Source organism: Uloborus diversus, chromosome 7 (assembly GCF_026930045.1).
Source record: "Uloborus diversus isolate 005 chromosome 7, Udiv.v.3.1, whole genome shotgun sequence".
NCBI classification, from domain to species: domain Eukaryota; kingdom Metazoa; phylum Arthropoda; class Arachnida; order Araneae; family Uloboridae; genus Uloborus; species Uloborus diversus.
Genome location: NC_072737.1, coordinates 63,799,483 through 63,816,948, shown reverse-complemented (window position 1 = coordinate 63,816,948; position 17,466 = coordinate 63,799,483).

Sequence of the window (17,466 nt, the reverse complement as noted above, 5' to 3'; positions counted from 1 at the left end):
TCGTTGCAATCTTGAGTTCAATGGCAGTTTGTTTATTTTTATATCAAGCCTTTTCTTCGAGATAATAGTTTTCTTGAGCTTTCCACAAAAACGTTCATTAATCTCCCCGGATATCTACTCTCTATTTTTCTTCCTGATTAAAAGCGTGTTTCTTCCATTCATTCTAGATTTTTCTTCAGTTTCTTTTGTATTGCTTTATGCGCGTATTGAAAGGTTGACAAAGAAGAGTTCGATGCTCTTCGCAGTACGGACCCGCTCACCAAAAGCTACATTGTTGTTTTAACTGACAGTGGAAATTGTAGTAAACGTTAGTAAACGTTTTTTTTTTAATTTTTAATTATGATTAAAAGTTTAAAAAATGTAAAATTTACCTTCTTTTTAAAAAGCTTAATCACTGATACGATGATAAAAACTCACAGATTATTTTCGGGAACGAGTTTCCACCAGTTTCCTGTGAAAACCAAGTATCTTTTCAAGTACAGCATCTTTATCAAAAGCATCGTTAGTATGTAAATAATGGGGGTTCTGTGTCAGGAGGCGGAAGTGAAGGCACAGAGCCCTAGGCTATCCTCTCCGACTGTGCCCCTAAGCCTGCTTTCAGACATTTTTCGAGTTGAAATGCATTGTATGCTCCCAGGTGATTAAGGAGTTGAGTTGTGTTCCTTTTCCTCCCCATGTCGTTTTTCGAGATCAAGTGCATTGTTTTCAAAAGTTTATAGCTTGAGCTGCCAACGCCTTTTAGTTTGGTTCCCACCCTTTGCACCCGCGTGGCAAATTTAGGAACTAGCATACTCATGTCATGGTGTTAATATTAAGAAAAGTTCTTTTTTGATAAAAAATTAATATTTTAAAAGATAAAACAGTAATAAGCTTCGATTTTCAACTACTCCACCTCCTGGTGACGAATGTTGAAACTTTTTTGTTATTGTTGAAGCGTTAATGCTAGGCATTTTAATTAAAGAAAAATATTTTTAAGACGTTGTCTTTTAGTTTTAGTTTATGGCTTTGATGCAATGGGAAGACGATTGTAACGTCATCTCTGAAAAGAATGTCGAACTAATATGGAACTTATACATATTTTAGTGTGTAAATACAATTATTATCATGCATTCTTTCTTACATTATTGAACTTAGTTTTATTTATATTCGCCACTAGTTACAATAGTGCTGAAAATCCTAACTTATTGGTGTTGTCATTTTTAGATATATAAAATACTTATCATAAAAGCACTTTTTCTAATGCTAACACAACAGTTGTGTAGTTGCTCCTTCATTCGACGCCAGGGGCGCCAGATGGGAATAGAAACTAAATTTTTGGCCATTCAAAACTGTAAACTGCTGCAAAAACAACTCATCTCATCTCGAAAAGCGCTTGACGGCATGTCTGGGACCAGAGGCGAATCGAATAGCCTGGAACTTTCTGCTTTTATTACAATTGCTCGTTTCTTGTGCTGAACCATCATTATTTACTTACTTTCGTCTTCAGCTAAATTACAGCCCTAAATGACGGATAGATGCGGCGTCTGGATACAGTAGCTATGCAAGAACTGCATCTAAATAATACTTTCGGTATTTGCTATCAATTCTGCTTTAGCTTCGGCCATAGTTAGTGAAATGCTTTATGAGGTTTTCTGGTACATCAGAAAGGCGTCAAGCTTTATAATGGAGGTACATAATTTGTTTTAGAAGGTATCCGATTTATTTCACAAGCCAGACTGACTTTTATTTTGAATGTCTTTGAATTTTTCAAAAAGACACCAGCTTAATTTCAGGAAGTGTATTGACTTTAAACGGGAAACTTTTCGTTTTTTTTTTTTTTTTTTTTTTTTGAGATATGCTACTTATAGAAATGTGGTACATTGGCTGCTCATCAAATTACAGGAAGGTTTTGGAATTATTTTTTATAGAGTACCTCTTCACAGACAGTTTATGCAATTTTCGACTGTTGAAAAGCTGAATACTAGCTAGTTTTTCTTTCCATATCAAAACTTTATTGCTAAATTTACTAAAACACATCAAAATGGTAATTTGCCATTCTACCGTTACGTGCGGGATAATCCAACTCGATAATTTCACCGATATTTTGTTATATATCTTAGCATTTTAATTAAACAGGAGTAAGCACATTTTTTAATCTTTACATTTGAGACAAAGATACTCTTGCCCCATTATTGCTTTAATTAAAAGAATTTGTTACTTAAAATTTAATTAATTTCCATGCGTCACGTGCGGGACATCCAAAGTCAACTTCTTAAAATTTGCTGTTGAATTACTTAATATTTTTGCTCTATTATTGTAACAATGATAAAACAAATTGTAGGTTCTGGTAGCTAAGGCTCCAACGTAAAGGAAGCATACCTCATTTGTTAATAAATGATACTTTAAACCGTTGAAAAAAAACCATATATATATATATATATATATATATATATATATATATATATATATATATATATATATATATATATATATATATATACGTTCCTCTGAAAACGGTCATTTTATCCTGCACGTGACGGTTAATAAATATCGTTAAATAAATTTTAAATAGCAATGACGACATTTTTTGCTTTAGAAGTAACACATACGTTTGAAACTTCTTAAACAACAAAGTTTTGTTCATTACCCTTTTAACATAGTATCTATAGTGAAATGTATGAAGCGGCACGTACAGGACAGAAATAACATTTTCCGTGGAATGGCACTGATCTGGTTCTAAAACTTTTTAAAGATTTGTGTGTATGTTTTTACCTTTACGCTTTTTAAAAAGTTTTTTTTGTCAGTCAAATGCTGAAAATATATTAGGAATAAAATTCTGTTTGGGAACTCCAATCATAGAAAATATTTATTCCCGATCAAATGTACCCTTAAAATTGTAATGTGGGGAGTTTTTTGTTAGTTTTCGGGAAGGAAATTTAAATTATAAAGCTCCTTTTCAAAAATCCATCACTGAGTTTTTAAACCCATGTTTCTGATTGAAAAAAAAAAAAAAAAATATGGAAACAAATCCGACACATTTCACCTCTACTAATGCGTAGCTTTCTGTTATCTTTGCATTTTAGTATGACGTAAAATAAAGTTACTTATCTCTCTATTCAGAGTTTAATATTAAAACGACAGCGAATAAATTTTCTTTTGAGTGGCCAAATCAATAAATTCTTTAAGGAGAACATTATCTTCTGCCTTAACTGGCAACAGCAATAAATATTCATCAAACGGAATGTAATTTGACGCATAAAAGAAAATGGATACAAACAGCAAACAGCATAAATACTGTTTGAAAATCTGCTATTGATAAAATTTCCTGACAGGTTTTTTGAAGAAGAAAATATTATTGGATATATTTATATTGGTAAATTAGTTACTTTGAAAAGTTAGATGTCTAAAATAAATACTTTTGTAGGAAATATGAAGGAAGTTATAAATATTTCAATACAGTTTTCCAGCTTTTTCATATTTTTTTTTCTAAGGAAAATCATATATATCCTGTTCGATTTAAAATCATTTTTTACTCATTGACTTATTCAAGTCATGTCTAGTTTTAAACACTAAATTTTTAAAGTTATTTTTAATAACGATTTTTCTATGATATAATAATAACATAAACTTCAATGTTGGTAAAAATATAGTTGGATTTGAACTTTGCATTATCAATCCTTTTGAAAGATGCAGTTTCTATAATTTTAATTTTTATTTATGTAGTGTTTTGAAAAAAAAAAAAAAAAAAAACAGGGCCTTCGTTATCTGTCGTAAATAAATAACCATCGTTTTTCTTCTAGCTCAGTAACCATTCATTGTTGAGCAATCACGATTGCTTATTGTTCTCATTTGACTGTTTTTGATGTTCCGTGCCTTTTTCAGCTTGGACCACGGACCGCTACAGCACCACCGCCCACCGTCCTATGCAGGCGGCGCGGCGCGGCTGCTCTGGTCCTGAGCTATCCTCTTCTCCTGGTCGGAGGCGTCCATGTCCTACACACACGCACGCTCACACACAAGCCTACACACACAACTATGCACACGTAACCGCTCAGGAGGAGAAGTAGGCTTGGGTGTGGGGGGGGGGGGGGCAGGATCTGTTTCTAGAAACGATAACTCTAATAAGTAGGGTCCTGTCTCAGTTCGTGATTGCGAAAAACATAATTTAAATTCAAAATTTCAGAATTCAAATTAATTTTATTTTTTGCATTTCATTTCAATGCTACAGTTTTAACAATTTATTCTTCGACGTTATAAGGAAAGGGGTTATATATTTAACGTGTGCATCTGTGTATTTGACTGTCTCACGCTTAGAGCTGAAATAAAAAGCAATCGGGAGCAAGTCCAATCATTGACTTAGCAAAAGCTGACCCAAAGATCCCAAGTCACGTGACTCAACAACGACGAATGGTTGGCGCGTTTTGCGTGAAACTAGCGAAATAAACCTGATTTCTTCCAATGCTCTGCTTTGAAATTTATCACGTGACTCGGTGATTTGATTTCATGAATGAAAGTCTTCACTCCCTCCGTTTTATCTCCTCTCAATGGTGTCACCGTGTCTCCGAATGGGACGAACCGACTTTGATATTTCATTTTTTTGTACGAAAAGTGACTTCATCGAAAATATTCGTAGCTAGGTCTCGCTTCTTTATAACCTTAGTTACCGAAGATATTAATGAGAAACCTGGAAAATATTATCCTGTTTCTCAGTTTTAGTAGTGAAAACCTACACACACGTATAAGATATTAGTAACAAAACAGAGATCAATTTTTTTTCTGCATCAGATGTAATTTGTTTAGAACTTTCAAAATGTATAGAACATAAATTGCATGACTTTTTTTTACTATATTTTAAATGCAATTCTAAGACTTCATTAACGTGAAGGTTACGATTTCATTGTTGAGGACAAAAAGCTCAGAAATTTAAAATGTTTATATGTTCCCATTTTGTATTTATTGACAACTAAAATACTTGTAATTGGTTTTAATTTATAAATTGAGATGTTTTAAATGTATTTTCAATTTATCCTCTTGACTGGATGACTGTGAGCATTCCTCTTCCTGTGTTTGCCCCTGCAATCTGGAAAAAATTTAAATGTATTAAAACTTCATATCTTATGATCCACGAGTTTTTTTAGTTGGCGGTGAGGCAGTCGAGGTAAGAATTGTTTAAAATTTTCAATTTAACATTAGTTCTTGTATATTGAACCTTTACTTTCATCCCGCAAAAAAAAAAAAAAAAAAAAAAAAAAAAAAAAAAAAATCAAAATTGATTTCCATTGAAATCTCAGAACTGAAGAATTATTTCAGCGTTTCTTCTAAGTCAGTTACAAAATGTGCTTGCTTTAATTTTTATAACTTCCATTTTGTAAGGAAACTAGCTTTCCAAGCACGGTTGTGTTCGTGCTATAATGTTTTTAAAAAAGGCAATTTGAGAACCTTCTTAAGATTCGAAATGAAAAAAAAAATGTTTTTTTTTTTTTTTTTTAAATTTAATACGCACACATAATTTTACCTAAGCTCAAGAACAGTCCATGAAGTAATTAAAAAATAATCCTAATATAATGAAGGAAATGGTTCGTCAAAACTTCCTCTTCCCAAGAAAAAAAAAGCATATAATATAAATACAGTAAAACTTCGATTTAACGATTGTCAAGGGTCTGGAAAAAGTTATCGTTAAATGATGAGCATAGACATTTAATATAGTCAAATCTGGACTAGTAAAATGTACCATTAAATTGAGGAAATTGTTCAATCGGGTAACGTTAAATCGAAGTTTAAAATCATTCACTACCATCGTAGAGAAGCGTTGGAAGTTGAATAATAAGATAATAGAACTGTTTTTCATTGTTGCAGTTCTTTCAATCTCCCCCCCCCCCCCCCCATGACCCTTGGTTACACTCCATTTCATTAATTTAGTTTTATCATAGCACTTTGCTTTCATTGCAACAAACGAAGTAGTCAAAAATGATTTCCGTCAAAAACCGAAAACTGAAGAAGATTTTATTGCCTACATGAGGAAGCTGCTTTTCCATTCCAGCAATTTTTCTACTGTAGGACGGTATCACTTCATATCCTTGATAAGATTTCAAAGTATATTTTAATCTTAAACATGTAATATAGCTAAACTCAAAACACTAATTAGAAACTTAAATTTGGGTAGACGCCAGAGAAACAAACGCTGCTTAGAAACAGCAAACATAGGATTAGTGGTAATATTGTCAGCTGTGTCAACAGGGTTGACACGTGCTCTACGTCTAAAGGATTAAAATAACCAAAGCCAAGTCTGTAAATATTTTACTTAACGCAAAATTTAATGAACTTCGCTCATTCCTTGTCATTTGTTTACTGTTTCGAAAAGCTCATTGTAGTTAATTGGTTTCACATTCGTTATGATTCACGTATTCCTTAGCAATACCTTGTTAGGATTCTAAAAATTATACGTTCATTAGGAAGACCTATGATGGTAGATGTCACGTTTTTGTGTAAGCTGTGAAGTGAACTATATCAATGAATGATTCAATTCAATAATAGATATACATGTTTTTTTAATTCTAAAGACTAAGGTGGGTGGACCATGGAAGGCTACTGTAACGAATAAACAATTTTAATGAGTTCAATTACCGCATAAATGAAAGAAACAAACTAGAAATCAACACTTTGTTTTATTGTGTGTCATATAAGTTACTTTTTTAATTCTAGACATAATCCCTACTTATTTAACATAACTTTTGTTAAGCTCTTCTAAAAGACCTTACAAGAAACAGGGCTGCATACAAGACCAATATTATAAATCAGTCGTTCAACTTAAAGCTACAGTTGTAATAATCAAAATATCCACTTTTACTAAAGCTACATAAACAGCTCTTTCATTAAATGCTTAACATATTATAATCTTCTCTAAAAAACTCAAAGAATATTTCTTGATCACCATCGTATAACTAAGAATGTATTAATCGAAATTATTTAAAAATTACAGTAATGAGTATTATTTCGATAAAAAATAAGTTGCCAGTGCGTAATGAAATTATATTTAAAAAAAAACATAATGGCCTTCTTATGGGTCCCTTCTTTGAGAGGCCAATATGTTCCTAAGAAGACCAAACTAGCAATTACGATCTACGACGAGTACTGTTATAGCTTAATAAATGGTTTCTAAGAATGCGTCCTGGAATATTGAATTTTAACGCTGCAGCATTTGTATTAAATTGATTATTTTGTACTGCTTCCATGGCGAGGTTTTGATCCTGACGTTCTTGAAAGCTGAAATGATGCGTATAAAATTTAATCAACTATACTGTTATCGACTTATTCTTATGACCATATTTACAGAAATAACCTTTTGCAAAAAAGAAATTTAATGATGTATCTGTTAAAAATAATTTTAAAAGAAATATTTATTCAGTATGAGTTATAAAGTTAAACAACCCATATAAATAATAACATTAAAAAAAAAAAAACTTTCTTTTCAACTTTCCCGGTACGTATTTGTAACAAAAAACTAAGTGTTCATATTTCCATGATTTGTAAATGTTCCTAACAAGGCCCATGTACCCTAGCAAGGCAAACCGTCAAATTTTTGATTGATCTTACAAGGAATCACCGGCTTTCATAGGAACATTACCGATATTATAAATAAAATCGAAACAAAATTTTTATTTTTTTCTTTAGTACAATAGCAAATCCTTATATGACAATTTAAAAAAATAAGACAATAATAGGTTATTTACACAAAAATTTACCTTTTGCTGAGTTGTGCAAATTACAATTATGACGTCGATGACCAAAGTCTACGAAGCGAGGGACCGCTCTAACAAAATAGCGACGCGAGAAACTCCCCCACCCCGTCTGTGTCCTTCAGTTTGATGGAGCTAGGTGTGAGTGGAAGGAATTAGTCATTACATAAAAATAACTATGATTTTTTTTAAAGGTTGAGCTTCAAAGGAGCATAGCCTTCCATGGTCCACCTAACTTATTTCTAAGAGCTGAGTTTGCACTAAAACGTATGAAATAAAAGGTGTATGATTTCTTGATTGTAACACTTAAAAATTGAAGTTGACCTGAATATCTTTATGTTTATGTTAATTCTAAAGCAGCCAATAAAGTTAAAATCAAAAATTTGATATTTATTTCAGGTGGTATAGTAAAAGCTGTTGTACAGAGCCTATTTCTTCTATCAAGTTTTTAATTTTAATTTTATTGGCTGCTTTAGAATGCTATATCTTTCTGTATCCGGATTTCACTGTTGTGAAATCCGGTGTCGCTTAACATTAAGATTATGTGCTTTCCGTTCGGGTTTTAAAAAATTGACTTGATATCCAGAGTGTCATGAAATCCGGATGTCGCGATAATTAGATTTGACTACATATGCTATATAACTCGAACATTGATAATTCGACCCCTAGACTACTGATAAAATTATTTTAAAGAATTTTATATTTTTTACATTTCATAAGAAAATATAAATGAACTACATAGAATAATTTATTTCTTGCATAAATAATGAAGGGAAAATAGTTTAATCAATTTTTTTCAGGACATCTAACTTTCAAAAAGTAATTATTTTTCAGCATGAGAACAAAACCTTAGGAGTTTTTCTTTCTTTAGGTTTTATCTCCTTAAAAGAAAAACAGCTTTCATATTTTATCGGAGCTTCTTTTGGACGTTTATTGCCTTAGAAAACTGATAAAGTGTTCTAAATTTAAATCAGATGATTTAAGAAAATATTACTTTATCTATTTGTGTCTTTGTTTTGACACCATGGCGCACTTTAAAATGGGGATATTTTTATATTTAGCTCAAGCTGAACAGAAAGCAGAAAATATATTTTACTCAATAAAGATAAATTTTCGAAATACTTTAAGCCAGACTTTGAAACTCAGTCTTCGTGGCATGGTTAAAAAAAACTTAATTTAGTTTTCTTCTGGAAAAAAAAAGTTGTTTTTCTTAAAAAACCTGCTTTTTTTTAAATACTAATATTTTGCTGCATCATTATCCGATACTTTGACAAATCCATCTGTAGTGGTAATATTCTGCCGTCTCCAATGATTTTTGTTCAATATAATGTCACGTGTTTTTTAATTAAATGATATTGCAATTTTCTACTGTTGTTTTAAACGTTATATCCTTTTGTTTCAATAAATATAATGTTTCAAATATTGTTCTGAAAAAGTCTGGTGTAGATTGTGCTTTATATACATTTTTGTCACATGCATAGGAGAAAAAGAAAAAGGATCCTCTTAAGAAAGAATTGAAATAAATACAAGTTGCATATGGAAACATCTTAACAATTAACATTTAAGGTATCAGAATTTACAAGCTTTAAATCTAAAGTAGATTATTTTATTCGGAGTCATGATTTTGGTGACTATCTTTCTATATTTTAAAAGTCTTATGCTGATGTCACAGCAGCCAATGAAATCGTTTAAATGCTGTGATGTACAAAATTGAGTCTGAATTTCATAATACATATCAAATTTTAAAATTTAAAGTCAAGACTGAAATAGATCAAATACTATAGTTTTGTGATAACCTAAAGTAATACTTCAGTAGCATTTAAAAAAAAATAAAAATGTCAATTAAAACTTCAGAATACAAAATAATATATTTCAATAATCATTCTTTCACAATTAAAACATTTGCGTATTGAACTAGCTTCAGTTTCACTTTTCATATTTACATCAAACTTGCGTCAACGTCAAGTTTACAAGTGACAGTATTTCGAGTTTTATTAATAACAAGTGGTACCCTCACGGCTTTGCCCGTAATAGAAAAATTAAAATCTTGGTTCGCCTGTATATTTACAAATAATGTATGGTGAATTTTCTCGCCAATTGGCTTGTACCCACGTTACGGTTCCACGTTATGATAATTTCGTAATTTACTCGTCCATCCTATGATAATTTTGTTTTTAAAATTGGAATAGAAAAAGAACCACATCGAATTCTCGAAAAATCGCTTCGAGGTGCACACTTCCATGCTACAAACTAACTTTGTGCCAAATTTCATGAAAATCGGCAGAACGGTCTAGGCGCTATGCGCGTCACAGAGATCCAGACATCCTACAGACATCCAGATATCCTCCGGACATCCAGACAGAGATACTTTCAGCTTATTATTAGTAAAGACTACTTGGAATTTTTTTTGAAACTAAAAACTAAGAATGTTTTTATATTCAGAATCTGCACAACTTTCTCCATTTTTGGTACTAAAAAATCCTCTATAATATTGCTGGTTTCTTAGGTAAGAAGGTTTGAAATTCCCCCGTGGTTGTTAATGTTGTAAAAAAAATAACAAAATGAATAAAAATTAAAAAAAAAAACACCCTCAAGTATCAATTTTAAAAATACCTTTTTTTGTGCACGTTCTTTTAAAGAGCTATTGAGAACAAAGTTTCATTTAAGAAAAAACGGCCTTTAGGTTTGAGATTTATAATTTTCGTATTTCTCCCCGTAGGAGCTAATGTAATATTTTTTCAACTGTTTAAAAAAAACTGTTCAAATTAAAAAATAAAATATGAGAATGAGGTGTCCTCATCAAAAATTTTTTAGCAAAAAAAAAAATCTTTGAAACTAGACTAGTCCCCCACAAGTTTTAGGGGGAAGGATTAAACAACACAAGACAGACCGTTTCCACATCTCAAACCCCTAATTTTTTTTTTTTTTTTTTTTTTTTAAATTTATTATTTTTTTATTTATTATCTATTACTTTTTTTAACTTTCCTTTTGCTTTTAGCGATGTTTATCAGATGAATTAAGTCTTCTTTTTTTCTTCTTTAATGACCTTTGCTGAGGAGTAGGCTAGAAAGTATGCTTACTCATCTTCTTTAGTATAAGAGAATCTGTGATGTATATTTCTATCTTTGATTAACAGCACAGATTTCTTATATAATTCCTACTCTATTATACGGCATGTCTCCGTTTGACCTGTATGTCCTCTAGTTTCGCAACCGTTAGTCCTAGATGCAAAATTAGAATTGCAAAAATCATCAAAATGAGGTACAGAGTTAAGATATGAAAAGTTTGAAGCAAAAAAAAAAAAAGTTAAAATTACGAAATATGATTTTTACATGGCCCCCAATTACCCTTCATTGCATTTAGAGTAATTAAACTGCAGCTTATTATTTTACAGCTATAGATACGTGATTGACGATTTTTTTTTCTAATATTCTAGGAGTTATATCCCTTTTTAGCGTACTGAACTGAACAAATGCAAAATGTTACTTCCTCTGCTCACAAAAAGAATCTGAAGTTGCTCATTATTCATAATTTCTCATTTAAACCAGTCCTAAGCAATCAAAACTGACATTCAGATCGCATTTTGATCGCTTGAAAAAGCATTGCGAATTAATCAAACCATTAAAAAGCAAGTAAATTATTGGGTTTTCTGCTTCCGAATCCTCATAGCGCAGGAACTCTGGTAAAAGCTTGTAAAATCTGTAAATTCTAGTTATTTAACTGCTGGTTCTAACGTCTGGGGATTAGGTAGCTAATCACCTAATATTTATTTGTATTTTCCTAGTTTTTTTTCCCCTATTTTGACTATTTCATAATTATTTTTTAAGTTTTATGTTCTAATTGCTTGCTTTCGTCTTATTCATACAGAATCAAACATTACTCATAGTCACCAGTCTCAGCTTCAACTAGAGAACATCAGCTTCCACCTCAGTTACTGACTATTTCAGCCGGATGAGTCCATGAAAAAAGACTCAATTACAGTCCCTGGATGTCATACCCAGACGGCCGGTATAATGTATCCCCCATACATTTGCAAAATCTATCTATCTCTCATCCTAACTATAGCATACAGCGTGTCCTCTTGTATCCTGCAAGAGCTTTATTTCCAAATGCGTTAGTCCTAGATACAAACTTCCAGTAGCAAAAATAGTCAAAAAAAGATGGAGTTTTAAGAAATTGAAAATTTGAAGCGAAAGAAAAAGCAATAAAAATATACGAAACCTTGGTCTTGCAGGTTAAACGGGGAACCGCTGTGTATAGCCAAAAACCTCCTTTTTAGTTACTTGCATAACTTCACGAACGAGCTTAATTAATAAGAATTAATTATCCGTCATAGACAAAATTGAATTTCTGACAAGACCTTTCAATTAGCAATAAATAGACTTTCATGAAGATCATTAATAATAATTGCGTGCCTAGTCTCGTTTAAAATTCTGCTTTTGTGAAATGTAGGAACTGGAAGGCTCTAATGAAAACAACTACCCGAAACTGGCAACAAAATATTTCGTCAGATGCTGCACCTATTCTTTCTAAGAGTCAGAATTAATTAAACAGTCTAAACAGTTGCATTTTCCATTAATTTTTGCGTAGTTATGTTCTATACTTTTGCAACACTTTTCTAGAATGTTTCACTTTCAGACTTAATGTCTGTCCGACGCATCGATAAATCTGCTTTCGCTCTTTAACGGGGCAAGAAAAATTATATTTTAAAATATTTTTCACTTATCGTCAATATAGGTCAAGATTCGGCAAGTAATTTCAGGTGGAGAAAGAATAAAGATGTAATATTCCGTACTAGTTTTTATTTTATCTTTAACTCAAAAAAATAATATGAAATTTTAAAGGTATACATATATCAAATATCAATGAGAGAAATTACATTTGCGTTCTTGAAAGTTTTTTAAAGTTTGGAAAGCAAGTTATAAAAACGTTTTTCAACATTGACCCCCGTTTATCTTGAGCAAAAAGTTTTCTTAACGAAACTCATTTCTTAAAATCCAGTCTCAGATATTTATGGAACCAATTATAACAGTAAATTACATGGATAATTTTTTGCAACTTCCGTATTTTTCTAAGCATGTCTACTCCAAAATTATATGGACTCTGCAGTTTCCTTGCATGTTTATTTATTGCATTTGAACTAAAAGCTGATAGATGGAGCATAATTATGTCATTATAACGACAACTTCTGTATCTCTGCATTGTGTAAGCATCTTCATGCAAAAAATCCCTTGCAAATACAGATTTGTTAAACTTTCTAAATACTGCAATATATGTCTCAGAAATAATTTTAAATGTCTAAACTGTTTTAAAAAAACCACATCCTTGACTTGCAATGTCTTTTTGAAAGATATCCAGCTGCAGCATAAAGCAGACAATTTTGTATCAGATCAAATATTAATTTACCACTACCGTGTAGCTCCGTATTGAGCGTATTTGAATGTTTCATTTGCTAGGAGCTCCAATTTTTGAAGAAGAGAGTTACCATTTTTAATTTAAAAAAAACCTCCAATCGTTTGCCAATTTTTGAAGAAAGAAGTTAGCGTTTTTATTTGCAAAAACGTTCAATCGTTTGCCAATTTTTTGAGGAAAGAAGTTACCATTTTTATTTGCCAAAAACGTTCAATCGTTTGCCTTGAGAAACGTTCAATTGTGCAAAAGACTGAAAAAAAGTCTTTTCCAACAAAAGCGTTATTATCTACAGAAACATAGTTTTGAATGAATTTATTGGAATAATTTGTAGAGGGGAAGATGTAAATATGGGCACCCTATTTTGTTTTTGAATTAAAGTTACTTTTATTCGAAAAATTCTAGATTTTTGACTTTCATTGACAACAACAACACTTCAAAGAAATTTCCATCCCGAAAGATGCAAGTCGCATCGCCTGAGAAACAATTTTTAGGGTTTTAAAAAAAAGATGTGGTATAGTTATGGGCGCTTTTTAAGTGAGGGCCCAAATTTACACCAACTGTACCTAAGAAAGATGGCCACTCTCACATGTAACGTAAATGCATGCGTGACTAAAGATGTGCTTCAAAAATTAGCTCAAGATCTACACTTTCCGGATGTCACTGTGAAATTGTTTTTAACTAAAAATAAAACGATTTCACATACCTTTAAAAAGTTTGTCGTCTAAAAAACACCAATTTGCAAAAAAAAAAAAAAAAAACTCAAGTTACATTCACACTACTTGAAAAAATGTTTCCAAACTACTCTCTGCTATATTATATTAGTAAATGGCACCCAAAACAGTCCTGATCGCTTGTCTTTAGCACTCCCCTCAGCCACTAACGAGGAATACCCATATTTTCACCTGTGCCCATTTTTACATTTTTTACTCTACCTTCATACCTAAGATTCTTTGCAGATCTAGTTCTTGACCTTCCACGTAACGTACTTTGACAGGCTATTTGCCAGTATTCAACCTCTAATGATAAACTGGCTTAAAGATTAAATGATAATTTATCAAATGAGCGTTGTGCTACGCTATGATTAAAGTGAAAACCAATGTAAATAAAGTTCTAATTCTCAGAAAAAAAACCCTCTTTTTGGTGTAAATGCCGAAGTGTACGTGATTAACTTTCTGGTTTTGCGGTAAGAACTGATGAAGGGATCGAGTGAAGCCTTGAAATAGCTGCAGTCAACTCCCGATTATCCGCGGAATAGAGTGCCACGGTAACCGCGGGTAATCCGAATAAAATATTAAAAACCACGGTATACAACACCAAAAAAATATGAATAACACTCAGACACATTTAAATTTTGATAAAAACATTGCTACATTGCATCTACTACATTCAATGTAAAAAAATATACATATGTAAAACTTAAAAACGAACAATGGCACAATCATAAGTTTAAAAAACAATTAATGACCGATTACATTTAAAAAAAAAATGTGAAACGATAATTCGACCGCCAATAATCGGCAGTTTACAGTATATGCTGTATTATCTTGAGAATGGATGCTTAATTTACGCTGGTGCACTAATCATGATCTAAAGAATATTACAAAATATGTGCTTTTCGTTTCTAATCGATTAATCGAAATTGTGTAATGTTTCCACTTTACCGTAGATGATGATTACTCCTATCGTGACTGGCAGATATCAAATCTCATGGTTATTGCCAAAATTAAAAATAATTTCAAGAAGATTTTACCAAACTTCTGTGATCGATTTTTGTCTTCAGTGACGAAATGAATGAATGATAAAGCAAAATTTTTGAGGAGCAAAGAACTAGTTAGTGCCTTGTAGTTAATAATAATAGACAGCTGTTTTTTGTATGTTAAAATAGTGGTAATATTTATTTCACCGTTAGCAAAAACTAACGCACCCATTTCTATGGTGATTTTACGATCTCAAGTTTAATAACGGATGATTTTGCATGCAAGCAAACTGCTTTTGAGGTTTGTGAGGAAAACTTAAAAGTGAACCTAAAATCAAAGTTCCCACTCTCATTAGGGACTGTAACAATGTTTACTAGGGACATTATGTGTGCAATGTTTAAAATTAAAGTTATTATTTTTTTCACTTAAATTTTGAACCTTCGTGACTGAACTAGTTTGCTAAAATATAACTCGACTACTCAATAGAAATTATATACGAAATTATTTAATTTCAATATAATTTCAAATTGCAAGATCAGTTGTTTATTGGCAGAGCACAGCAATGAGAGTGTTTTCACCCAGTTGACAATTTTGAATACTCTTTGTAAACAATGTTCATACTTCATAACATTACTCACCTTCGATCGATTTTCATAATTTTAGCCGACTTAAAATTGTAAACGTAATAATTTAAAATAAAAAAAAACCTAAGCCCTTTTGTTTTTGATAGATTTGAAAAGAAAATATCTTAATTTCATTGCTTTTTTTTTCTTTTTGTAAAACTACTTAAAAGGAGAAAGTTCGAGAATTTTGAACTGACTTTTTTGAAGGTGAAGCAAACTATTAAAAAGAAAAGAATCTTAGAACGGAGAGGTTATTAAATTACTGCGAAAAATTATTTTCATCAATTTTTTTTCCTCTTTGAAAGTAATAAAGAACGAACGAGGTACAAGGAAAAAAATATAAACCTTTTTTAACGTTTCCCTCTTTCTAAATAGCTCATAATACGAAGTGCTAAAAAGTTGCACATTCTTCTAAGAACAAAAAGTTTTGCAACATGCTTTCAGCAAAAAGAGAAGAAAAAAACTCTTAGTTTAGTATAACATATCTTGTAGCGTTTAACAGCCTAACTTTATGTTTAAAGAAATCCAACAAAGAATTTCAGTGCTGAATTGAAGAATAAAACTTTTCACGTATCTGTTCTTTTTTCATCTAAAAGAATGCTGAAATAGCATTTTTCATTTCTTTGAAATTTTAAATCTAACACATTCTTATGCAGTACAAGTTTTTTTCCCTTATTCGATCTAAGCAAAGTAGAAAATAAAATTTCCGCATATTTTCAATCGGATTTAACATATGGATTTACGTATTTTTCATGCTTTATGTGAGCAATATTTGACGGAGTTGTTTTAAACGAGAAATATTTTTCAGTGCACATCGCTTTGTATGGATAAATAGTTTTTTGACTTTTAGTGCTATGAATCAAGTGTTTCCTCTTTTCGGATTATTTGACCTTTCATTCAGAAAATATGCTTACTATTTCAAAATTTAATCATTAAGCAGAAAAAAAGAATTATCACAGCGTGAAAGTTTGTAAACCGAAATATGTATGAAATTTGTGTAAATTATTTCAGGGGGTCTGTACCTTTTTATCACTAGGTTAAAAAAAGATAAGGATTGGGGTATTTATTTGATTGTTTTCTCTCTTTTAACTATACAGAAGCAAACTATGCCCGATCTCTACCAGAAAATGTATCATTGTTCCATAGCTCTGACAGTTTCTTTAGGTAATTATTTCATGAATCTTTATAAGCTGACTTGAAAAAAAAAATTACATTAACTATATTATTTCCCCTCTTTTCTTATTCGCAACAAATGAAGATTTATCTAAGAAACTTGATATTTATTTCTAACATGAACTGAGCTCTTGCGAATGCTTTCTTTGTCATTGATTTTTAACAATTACAACTCCAGGAAAAATGAATGTCACTATTTTCAACAATAATTTGTAAAATAAGAATACCCGAAGAACATTTAGTTTAGCGTGTGTAGTGTAAAATCGCATGAAACATTAAGCACCTCTTTTTCCTTAGGTTTTTTTTTCAATAAAACTATTTAATGGCGAGCACCAACATAGACTTCTGCCACATACCTTTAAGAAGCCCCTCATCACCGACTTTGATTGCCCCAGAATCCTATCATCTACAATTGCAAGATTAAGAACAAACCACTATAAAGGGATGAAAATTCTTCCCGACAAAACGAGAACTTATATTCCCTGCAAGAACTGCACCGATGCCCAACTGACTCCGGATCACATTCTTGAGTGCCCGGCCCTTATCCCACATGTTCTGCAGCTGGGTATGGTGCCACTGGCTTCAGAACTTTGAGAGGTTCTCTACAGCACAGATGCGTTGCAGCTAGCGGACGCAGCCTTGAAGACACACGGAGCCATTTAATTTTCCATGGACTCGACAAAAAAAAAAAAAAAAAAAAAAAAATGGCGAGCACCAAGTAGGTAAAAATTGCACATGTATACCAAATTTCACTTCTGCGGGGCAAAAATATCTTATTTTGTTACATGTAAGAAGTCTAGGTAGTTTTTTATGAGTACCCGTTCCTTACCATTTGCCCTTTCTCGG